Raw genomic sequence first — 11,625 nt, 5'->3', positions numbered from 1 at the left:
AACTTTACCTAGTGTTTAACTACTGGCCACTAAGAGCAGTGAGGGATATTTAAGACAAGATCTCACAGATTCGAGAGATCGGTGGTTGAAAGCTGCTGTATCAAAATAAAGCAGGTCAGTATACAGAGGTATTCTTGCTTTACTTAAGAGTTCTTCTTAAGAAGCCGATGATAATTTTTCTGTTTGACATTGTCAAATATTTAAGTGCATTAAATGTTTTTTTTTTAGTTTACTCATTTCCGATGTAGCAAATATCTACTCTTTTCGACCTATCTCCCCTTGAAGTTGAGATGAAAACATGAACACTATTATCTTTGGTTCTAGTACATCATTTCTTCCAAAAGTTCCAGGCCAAACCATTTAACAAGAAAAGTTGTTATTAGTTGTGACAGATCAAAAGGTCACCAGAACTGCTTGAAGTAATGTGTGGGGTGCAAAAGCCTCAGGTTCAGCATCTAAAACTTTCTTTTTTGATGATGACAGGACAAACTTGTTTTCCACGTCTATGCTTCCCACCTTGACAGTCTGCTGAGAAAGCGAGTTGTGAATTATGACTTTGGTAGGTTCCCATTAAGACTTCTACCCTCTCTACGCAACTGAGTCCAGAAAAGCAACTGAGTCAACATAATACTCTGGTGTTTTAGCATTTTAAAAGGCCAAGGCTGGGTTTAAATGCCAGAGTAGCAAAAAAAAAAAAAAAAAAAAAAAAAAAAAAAATTCTCACATCTATCTCTTCTTGTCTGATGTTGTGAGATATAATCTGATTTTATTTCAAAAATTTAATTTGGCCTGTTCCATTCCTCATCCTCACCACTAAAGAAATAATATTGATTCAAAATGTAAATTATCTATTTAACAAAATGAGTTCATGCTATAACCTGTTCTACATATCTCAAGTATAATTGTGTTAGATGATATTTATTTTGTTTCCTAGTCTACATATTAAAAGGTAGTTTGGTTATGAATTGACCATAGTGTATATCAAATAGGTAATCAATGTAATTAACAGTATATTTTAGAAAAGGTAAGGTGTTATATTTACTTAATAAAACTTGAATTTATCATGGGTAAATTGTAAAGATATTCCCTAATATTCCCTAATCAATCGGGAAAATCCCTGATTGATTTAATTTGTTTCCTGGAAGGAGCAAAAAATTCTAAGAACATTTATATTTTTTACCTCATACTGTCTCCCCATCTACCAGCACAAGTACCTGTGAAACTTTTGAAACTCATTATTGTTGGGGCCATATTGCTGTACTTTCCAGTTTTATTGTGTTGCCATTTCTCACCTATAAAACAAGGTAAAAACTACCAACTTCAAGCAAAGGTATGCAAATACCCATAGTGATCACTCATATTTAGGTAAAGATAAATAAATAAAAGATTTCTAGTTAAGCAGAACTTTGCTAATTTTAAAATTATAATTATTTACTTGCTAATAAGAACACTTTTATATTCTTTGTGGAATGTTGCATTACTCACATTGTCACTTCCGCCCCTCCCACAGGACCAAACCCCCATTTCTGTCTGGAGGTAAAAATGGAATTTAAGTGTCAACCAACAGGCCCCTTCTTTAAGTCGTGTACTTTGTGTATGATTCCCATGTTTCTGAACATAATAAGTATCCATGATTTTACTGTTAATCTTTGTTGTCAGTTTATTTCATAGATTTAAATTATTGAACATTCAGACAGAAAGAGAAAATTTCAAACTTCTGTATAATTCTTGTAGACATATTTAAAATACCCCTTTTTATTTATTTGTCTGATTAGGTACAGGACATGACTCCAACATATTGCACATTAACATTTCAGATAACAGGAGAAAACTATAGCTACTCTCACCATTCCCTTCCCCTTCCCCCTGAGGCAGGTCAGAAAACCTGGAAAGGTCACTTTCCCCACTCCTTTTTTTCTCTGAAGTAGGTCACAAGACCCTCACTCAGGAGGTTTTCTCCCAATAACAGGGAAGGAGCGGGGACATATTTGTCTCTGAAGACATAGGAACATAGAGAAGAACCCGAGGAAATGGTTCTTCATTTTACTCCATTACATTACTCTCCCTCTGTCCAGCTGCACTTCTCCATAACTGTCCTTTCTTTATCAACCATAAGCATGACAATACAGAGAGGCCCTAGTTTCTTTGGTGCTTAATTTCCTGGTGAAGGTGCTCAAAATCATGTAAAATTTAGATTACAGAAATGCGCATGCTTTTATCTTTTGTTATAGAACCTCAGTCATGATGGGTAAGGAAAAACTTTCTTTTCCCCTCTAAGGCATATGTTTGAATCATAGTAGTTGAATATCCATTCTAGAGCAGGTATGAGGGAAGCCTTCTGTGTTCAGGAAGTAGGCTGGACATTGTCATGCAAGGACAGGAGATTGATAAAACCGTTTCCCCATACCCACTGGAATATTTTAGTTGAACAGTGAGATAAGATGGCTCTAGCCAAGGATTACGCTTGTAAGAAAATAATTAGGACTCCAAGTTTTTAAGTGTGAAATGAAATAATATTATTTAGAATTTCTGGAATCTGAGCAAGGATAATTAATGGAAGAGAAACCAAAAGACCCCAAAGAGAAAGTCTTCATAATTAAGAGGGCTTGCAGTCCTTGGCATGAGTTCATCATTTATAGAGGTCTCTGAATAGCATTTAGGACTCCTCATTCAGTACCAATGATATGATTTTAATAAAAGTAATGTACACTTTTGAATGCAAACTGAATGAGCTCTGTGAAAAAGGAGTTGGAATGTAAGCTGGTTTCAGTATGGTGCAACTCTGATAATGAAAGCATTAGAGAAAGACAAGGTCTTCCTCTGGTCTTACTAATGTAAAATGTTGCTGATCACCAGAATAGGAATCAGAGATAACAGTTTCTATTAGTGAATAAGAACTCACTAATGAGGATAGAAGACGAATGTAGAATGACTTCCTGCATTTAACAGTACCTGCTTAAAGAAGCGAATCCTAAGAACCATGGTACACAGACAACGGCAAGGGCAGAAGCAGTATCACTGACAGTCTGACCATGTATTTCAATTTCTCCTCAGTGAATCAGTAATTTTGTGACATATTCAAAGATGTAATCAAAACTGAAGTTCTTTATTTTATAATCAAAGTGAAACTCTATAGAGGAGAGACATTCTTAGGCAAACTGGAATCATCATGATTACAACAATATACATGTCACTTTATTTTCAATCTCTAAATGTAATCTGTCACATACAGGGGAACATATTAGGAGTGTGTGTGTGTGTTTGTGTGCCTATGTCTGTGTGTTTAATCACAAGTAGAATATTTTTCCAGTAGTAAATTAAGCACTTTCAACCAAAATGGACTTCCATATTATTAGTAAGATCTGTTTTACTGAATATCAAGTTTTTATACAATTCCATCTACAAATTTGAACTTTTGAGTCAATTATTTAGTAAAACTATGTTCATGAATCATGTGTCCTCATATCTAATGCATTCTCATTTGTTTAACTTCATATTTTAGAAAATCAATTAAAAAATTCTATAGTTTTATATAATTATATGTGCATAATCTATATTTGCATAATCTATTATGTAGTTTGATTTTTCAATTGTCTAAGCAAATATATAAATGTTTCAGAAATCATCCAAATCACCTTTTATTAGTTCTGACATGAAACAACTTCACTCTGCCAAATCAAACATCCATGAGTGGAACAAACCAAATTTATAATTAAATAGATCACAATCTGTGCATTACCAAATACTTATTATAAATAAGAATTGAATATCATACTAGAAGTATATTTTAATTCTGAATTAATAATGATTGCAAGTTAAAATATTTTTATACATTACTTTACATGGGGAATGAATTTTACATAGTAAATAGGAAAAAATTTCAAAATTAAATCACTGATTTAAATGTGAAAATTACACTTCTGTAATATAATTTCTTATTATACATTTGAAAGGAAAAAATTACTCAGTAAAGTAAGAATTTAACAAGACCAAGCACTTGTCCCAGGTTTCTTTTATATGAAAGTGCAGAAGAAATTGCAATAATTTGTTAACTCAATTTTATTAGTGATAAATTTTCTAAGAAGTTGTTAAAGAATTAAAACGAAATTTTATCTGAAAATGTAAATATTGCATACATTAGTTGTGTCTTTTTTATAACTTGTATAAGAGATTTAGTGATACTACAATTACTAAAGACATTTGGAAGTAATTTATTTTATCATATTTATATTAATTTTCAGAACTCATTACTATTAGTTATAAAATTAATTCCCTATCTCTTCTTTAGCAACACAGTTTTGCATTTTCATATATATTCTTAACTCTTACGGAAATAAAATAATATAAACTTATGCAACTGGATTAATGATTAGTACAAACTAATTCACTCAGATATCAGAACTGTAAAAGAGCTGGAAATATCATTTTTTAGGTTTAACAATGTACTTAAATGTGATGACAGACAATGATCCCTTACAGAAGGGTTTCAGTCACATAGGCAACCACTCTACTTACCAGAGGAAAAGTACCTGCTCTCATTTAGCACTGAAAGTATATATGCCCATGGTGACGTATTAAGGTTTAATTATTAATCCACTGTTTCATGGAGAATTTTAACACAAAGTTTAGAGAAATAGTGATCTACATATTTGTATTAATGATGGCAGTCTTTTAAATTAATTCATTTTCAATTTTAGGGCTAAATGTAGTTATTTTCTAAAGTCATTGAAACACAATTAGCATATTTACTAACATTGGTCCCTGTTAGCTACTTTAATGATATTTCATACTAATACGTCTTGCATTTCTAAGAAATAGCTGAAGATATCTCCCAGGTTGGTTTCACTTTTGACCAATTCATTATTTAAGTAATTATGCTAAATTTTGCCCTTTGAATTCTGTAGTCTTTTTCTGTAGATAGTAGCACTGATTTATTTCAAATGAGACTATGACTGATATGTTAAAGGAACAAAGAAATAATGAAATTAAATGTGGATATTTGTGAATGTGTGTACATATAGTACTTCCCCCAAAACACTTAAAGTGTAGACATGAAATCAGTATTTCAATAAAATATCTTTTTGTGTGTATTGAGACAAAAATAGATTTCACACAAGCCTTCATAGACCTTGGGTATTCAAGTTTAAGACAAACCTGTATGGTTATTGTTTTATTATCATAAAATGAGTAATCACAGTAATTTTGTAAAATTTCTAATTTATTTAAACTCTGTCAGAAACAAAAGCACTGAGAATAAGTTGAATATGGGGTATGATTTCTTTAGCTTTTTTTTTTTCCCATTTGAGATTTTTCAAATAAAGAGTCAAATTTTGTCTGAACTAGTTTATGCATCATTATATCACCCTATTGGTTCATATATTCCATGATGATTTATTTTGCTTTTTAAATGTGTCCTATACAATGTCCTCACCATAGAAAAATGTACATGGAAAATGTGCTTTTTGACCTTTGAATGCTTATTGCCTAAAAGAGTAATTGACCCTGTGAGCAAATGTAGTACAGTATGATATATACTATGAGGATGGAGTATGGAAACAAGGTGATGAAAGTGAAGGTTCAGGAAGAGTCCCTGAAGGAATCAGCATTTCACAAGAATATTATATGAACATTAGGCATTACTCAATTCTCCAAAGGATCATGAGGAATTCCAGACCTCCCCCAAAATACAATAGCACTTATGCCAAGAACAGTGAAAGAGCCTGGCGTGTTCTGGGACAAAAATAAGAAAATAGTTATAGATCAGATAATAATGTTTCTGTCAACAATGGACTAATTAAGGTACAATGATTCCTTAAAATTATAAAGGCATTGAAATTGTTCTGTGACCCAATGACATCACAGCCATCCTAACATCATAGTTCAACTCATTATTCACGTTTGTGGTGATGCTGGTGCAAACAAACTTACTGGATTCCCTGTCATATAAAAAGTATAATGTAATTATTTAAAGCACATAATATTTTATGGTAATAAATGACTGTGTTCATGGTTGGTGTGGTTATTATAGTATACTCTTTATATTGGAGTACACACTTGTACTTACGTTAGAAAAGTCTGTTGTAAAACAGTATGCCATGTTACACTGGCAGCAGCCTCCTACATCTTGTTTTTACTGCATTTCTCGATTACATACAGAGGCCGTGTCAGGCCTTCATCATCTAAGCTTGTGTGAGTGCACTCTATGATGCTCATACAATGATGAAAGAACCTAAAATGCAATTCTCAGGTATTTCTGTCGTTAAGGGATGTATATAGCTCTATTGGTCTAGCTCCAGGTGTGTCAGTGTGTGGGCGGGGTTGGGGGAAGGCAGTCATTGAGGCAAGTCTGAATATAAAGCCAAAGTCAAATTATAGTTTCTTGATTAACATGCCAAAGAATGTGATTTATGATAGGAACCCGAAGAATATATTAAATAAGAAAACAGAATTAAATGGCTACAGAAGTAACAGTACAGCCACTTATGTTTAATCATGTATAATTTGGACAATGCACTAGTGATATCTCCATCTTATGTCCTTTAGAAAAGAATATCACATAATCAAAAAATGTGGATTCCAGTCCTAGATCTTACCACTTTTTCAGTTTGAAATTGACCATTGTGATTTTAAAGAGTATGGACTTAGTCAAAATGCCTGTTTTACTTGCTAACATTTTTACTTGCTAACTGTGTGAACTTGAGTAATGACTCAATTTCAATGCCTGTTTACATATTCACCAAATATCTCTACCTTATGAGGAAACTGTGATATGCATATCAAACACTTATTTTAGTGTGTGTTCCACAGTAAGAACTCAAAATAATATTGATACTCATTGCTTTATGAAATGTTTGTAATGACCTTAGTTTTGGTAAATATTTCCATACAATGTAGATGCTGCTCAAAGTTCAAAATTTGCTTAAAATCACAAAGCACAGAGGTAGTAGAAAATAAAGTGAAACCCAAGCCAAATTTTTTTTCAATGTCACATATTTCATAATGCTTAAGTGTCTCTCTCACTATCAAATGAGTCTTTGAATTTTCTCTTAAGGAAGATGAACTTAAAGGTAAAACTAAAAGTAGATATAATAGGTGTGGGTTGTTGAGAAATCAAACAAGAAATAATAACAGGAATTGAATTGTGACTATAAAAATAAAGAACAATATATAAGAGAATCTAAACAGGTTTATGAGTTGAGAAGATAGTGTTGGCCAAGAAGAGCACACCTCTTATGCATAATGTCAAAATCTATCTTCCCCACTTTTCACACCAATCACTACCTCAGCAAATAGTTCATACAAGTTTTTATAGGCTTCAGATTGCTGTTGTATGTGCAGGATCTCACCTTGGGCCTCATATATATATATATATATATATATATATATATCTAGATCCCTCTTCTGTGGTACAAGACACACCTGAATGATATATCTGACTGAAGTTGTAGCATCACAATATATATGCAACCTGGAAATGTGGAAAAATTAATGCCCCTAGGTCCATCTTCAGCCAACAAGAGCAAGAATACTGAATATGTGCTTCTCTTCTTACCCCTGGGCATACAATCCTAAGCTGTGTATCATAAAGATCCTGAAAACCTCTACAAGGATAGATTGTAAATTGTCTAGAGGGAAATCAAGTCAATAATCACATTTTTATATCAGTTCTGTTTATTGCTATACTTAACCACCTATTTTTATGTTCTTTTCTCCTGGAATCATTTTTCCAAATCGTATTCCAAAAGACAAATAATCCCTGACTGAGGTTCTGCTTTCAGGGCAATTGGGTTAAGTTGGAGATGAAGTCCAGTTGCACTACCTTCAAGACTTGAAAGACTAAATATAGCAATCTTGTTGTATGCATAAAATTATCAATATAGCAATTATATCAGTATTCTAAATGTCAATCTATACTTTAATACAATTTCTACTAATATCTCAGGACTTTTATAGACATAGATAAGCTGATTCCACTAGTTACATGTAAAAATAAAAGAATTTTAAGCAACCAAACCATCTCAGAAACAAAAAGTAATGTTTAAGGAACCATTCAATATTGTTTTAAGAATGCTTCAATAACTATTCAATATTGAATCCTATTTTAAATTTATCACAAGAGACTATGGGATTGGCAAAGGGTGAGACACATTGAGAGATGGAATGAAATAAGGATTCCAGAAAAGACCCCAAGCACAAATATGGCCATTAGATTTTTAATAAAATGTCAAGAAAATTTGATGGAAAAGGACAATCTTTTTGATAAATGGTTCTTATAAAAAGAGAAGAAAAACTAAAATATGCAACAGAGACTCTATATGAAAATATTTTGGTACTTGCCTTACAGATCTATTTTGAAAACATACAACCACACAAGATTTAGAAGAAAACATAAGAGAAAATCTTTATAACCTGGTTTAAAGAAAGAATTCTTAGAAATAATGACAAAAGTACTCTTAAAAATGTGTACATTGAGACTTTAAGGAAGGGACCCGTGGAGTAAACAGAGGCTGCTGACAGGCAGTGGATGGTGTAGGCAGCTCTAGGCTGCCATGAACCAGCTGCAGGATGACTAGGACCCCTATGCTGTTGAAGAGCCCAGGGACAAGGAGCCAGCTTTGAGCTGCTCTGAAGTAGATGTACTTTTACATGGAACTCCTGACCAAAAATGAAAACTCATTAGAGAATGTCTTAGTGGAGAAAGTGAGTCATCTAGTGAAGATGAATTTGAAAAGGAAATGGAAGCTGAATTGAATTCCACCATAAAAAAATGGAGAACAAATTATCTTCTCTAGGAACAGGGTCTTCTTCAAGAAATGATAAAGTTGGAATAGCTCCAGCAAAGTATTACAATGATATATTTTTTGATTCAGATTCTGAGGATGAAGACGAAGCAGCACATGTGACCAAGAAGAAAAAGAAGAAGCAACATAGGATTCCAACAAATGATGAATTACTATATGATCCTGAAAAAGATAACAGAGACCAGGCCTGGGTTGATGCACAGAGAAGGGGTTATCATGGTTTTGGACTACAGAGGCCACGTCAACAACATCCTCTTCCAAATAGTGATGCAGTCTTGAATTGCCCAGCTTGCATGACCACATTGTGTCTTGATTGCCAAAGGCATGAATCCTACAAAACTCAATATAGAGTGATGTTTGTCATGAATTGTTCTGTCAACAAAGAGGAGGTTCTAAGATACAAAAACTCAGAGACCAGGAAGAAAAGGCAGGGCTATAAGAAGATGAGGTCTAACCATGAAGATTCTGCAGAGCAGGCAGAGACAGAAGTGGAAGAAATCTATCACCCAGTCATGTGCACTGAATGTTCCACAGACGTGGCAGTCTATGACAAGGATGAAGTCTTTCATTTTTTTAATGTTTTAGCAAGCCATTCCTAAACAGTTCAGCTGGCATGCATTACCAATACTGTATTTAAGGCAAATATGTACAGTTATTTTCCTTCTGTCTATTCATATCATTAATTGATGTTGAGTTATTTGTGAAACAGTATTTTATCATTTTGAAGAATATCATCAAACTTTATCTCCTCTCACCTTTTTGCTTTAGTTTTCTTGTGAGTACTAATGGAATTGATTATTCATTCCCATTTTGATGGACATTTGGAAACTGGGGTTTTTGTTTATTAAGGTTCTTTAGAATTAAAATGTTCTGGAGTTATAAGTAAAAAAAAAAAATGTGTACATTGACAATAATAAAAATTTAAACTGGAATATAAATATGACAAAAAGGATGTTAAGGTATGGGCTATCATTTATCATTACAGATATATGACAATGAGATATGGATATGCACCAATTAGAACTGCTACCTCCTTTTGCCAAGATTTTTTTTTTAAACCAAAAGCTAATAAAGATGTAGAGTGGTAAGAATCCTCATTCATTTTGGTAGAAATGCAAAATTTCAGACACTTTAAACGACAACTTGGCAAGTTTCTCTTCCAGGGCTAATTACAGCCTTAAATATACTCTATTAATTGTGCACTTATAAGCATTTTCTTGATTGATAAATAATCTTACGTTAACAAAAAAAAGCTTGTAAATGTTTATAGATGTTGTATTCATAATTGCCAAAAACTTAAAGCAACCAAGATGTCCTTCAATAGCCTCATGTACAATGAAAGCATGGAACATTTATATAATGAAATACTATGTAAAATGAGCTGTCAAACCAAGCACAGCCATAAATAAATTTTAAATGTATATTGCTAAGAAAAAGAGGCCAGTCTGAAATGGTATACACTATGCAATACCATTAATATAATATTATGAAAAAGGTAAAACTGGAAAGGGTTTCAGTGGTTTTCAGGAATCTTGGGGCAAAATATGGGGGGTGTTTTAAAACAATGAAAGTAGTTTGTATGACAGTACAATGAAAGATACTAACACTGCAGTTGTCAACAACCACAGAACTTTGCAAGACAAATTAAAAACAAAAATTAATTTTCATTGTAAGGGGAGTCAGGATCTAATGCAGTCCATGACAAAAATATCTAATTGGATTACAAATGTATTTGACAACTTCACTGAAGAGGGCGGGACAAAATTCTACAAAAGTAGCCAATAAGAACCTTATGCAGATAAGCAAACCATTAGATGATTTGTGTCCCATGGAGTTTCATTTTAATAATTTAACAATGCTTAAACCATCACACATGTATAATGGAAATGACCTGTTGGATAAGTATATGGCAATTGGTGGGAGCTTGATCTCTCCTTAGTGGAATATGGCAGATAAACAAGTGAGATTAGAGTGATCGATGTGATAATGGATTAGAGTCAGAAACATAAGGATGAATTCACTTATCTTTTCATAATGGCAGATGGTAGCACATCAGAATTATAAATATTTGTATATACACACAATAGTATTTCATTGCTCTGTCAAATGGAAACACACAGATTTAAAGGCATTCTACTAGAAATAAGCACAACAAGCAGGAAAGACCTTAGTTTCAAATTCTTTATCCTACAAAAAGAATAAAAGATTCTAGGGAAACATTTGATTATCAGACTGGCACAGAATATGCACAATCTCATGGTGCCAAAATAAGGAAGTGCTAAAGCAATCAAGCAGGGAGCAGTGATAGGGATATGACCAAAGGACATAGGAGTCAACTGGAAGAAATTCCACTGGTCAAAACTCAATCAATTCAAGTCATATATAGATTTTTTTTAAAAAAAATGTTGGTCTATAGTTCAAGATATAAAATAAATTCCAATGAGTTCTCAATGATATAAATATATATTACATAAATAAATACATAAATAAGCATAGACAAATACTTCATGTAAATATAAAACTTCAGGGGATGGGGTGGTGGCTCAGTGACAGAGCGCTTGCCTAGCACTTACAAGGCACTTAGTTCGATCATTAGCACCACATAAAAATAAATAAATAAAATAAAAGTTTGCTGTCCATCTATAAATACAAAAAAAATTTAAAACATAAAATAAAACTCCAAACAATTTATGTAGTTATTCTGCCCTCATGGAGTAAAGAAAAATCTACTCATTCTTTAATTGTGGCTGAATACAGTTGATATTTCCTCCAAAAGACGCAGTATGAAAAGAGAGGAAAAATAACTTTACATGCGATAAACAAG

The 11,625-nt window shown here is 32.8% G+C and overlaps 1 pseudogene across 1 annotated transcript; it reads left to right on the top strand.

Annotated features, from left to right (window-relative positions):
* The first annotated feature begins 8,549 nt into the window (after positions 1 to 8,549).
* Positions 8,550 to 9,418, top strand: LOC306663774 (E2F-associated phosphoprotein-like; annotated as a pseudogene). Its single transcript has one exon. The product of its transcript is annotated as an E2F-associated phosphoprotein-like (transcript).
* The last annotated feature ends 2,207 nt before the right edge of the window (positions 9,419 to 11,625 follow it).

Source organism: Sciurus vulgaris (assembly GCF_902686455.1).
Source record: "Sciurus vulgaris genome assembly, chromosome: 6".
Taxonomy (NCBI): Eukaryota; Metazoa; Chordata; class Mammalia; order Rodentia; family Sciuridae; genus Sciurus; species Sciurus vulgaris.
The sequence above is the reverse complement of the archived record's forward strand: the minus strand, read 5'-3'. Positions and strand labels throughout refer to the sequence as shown.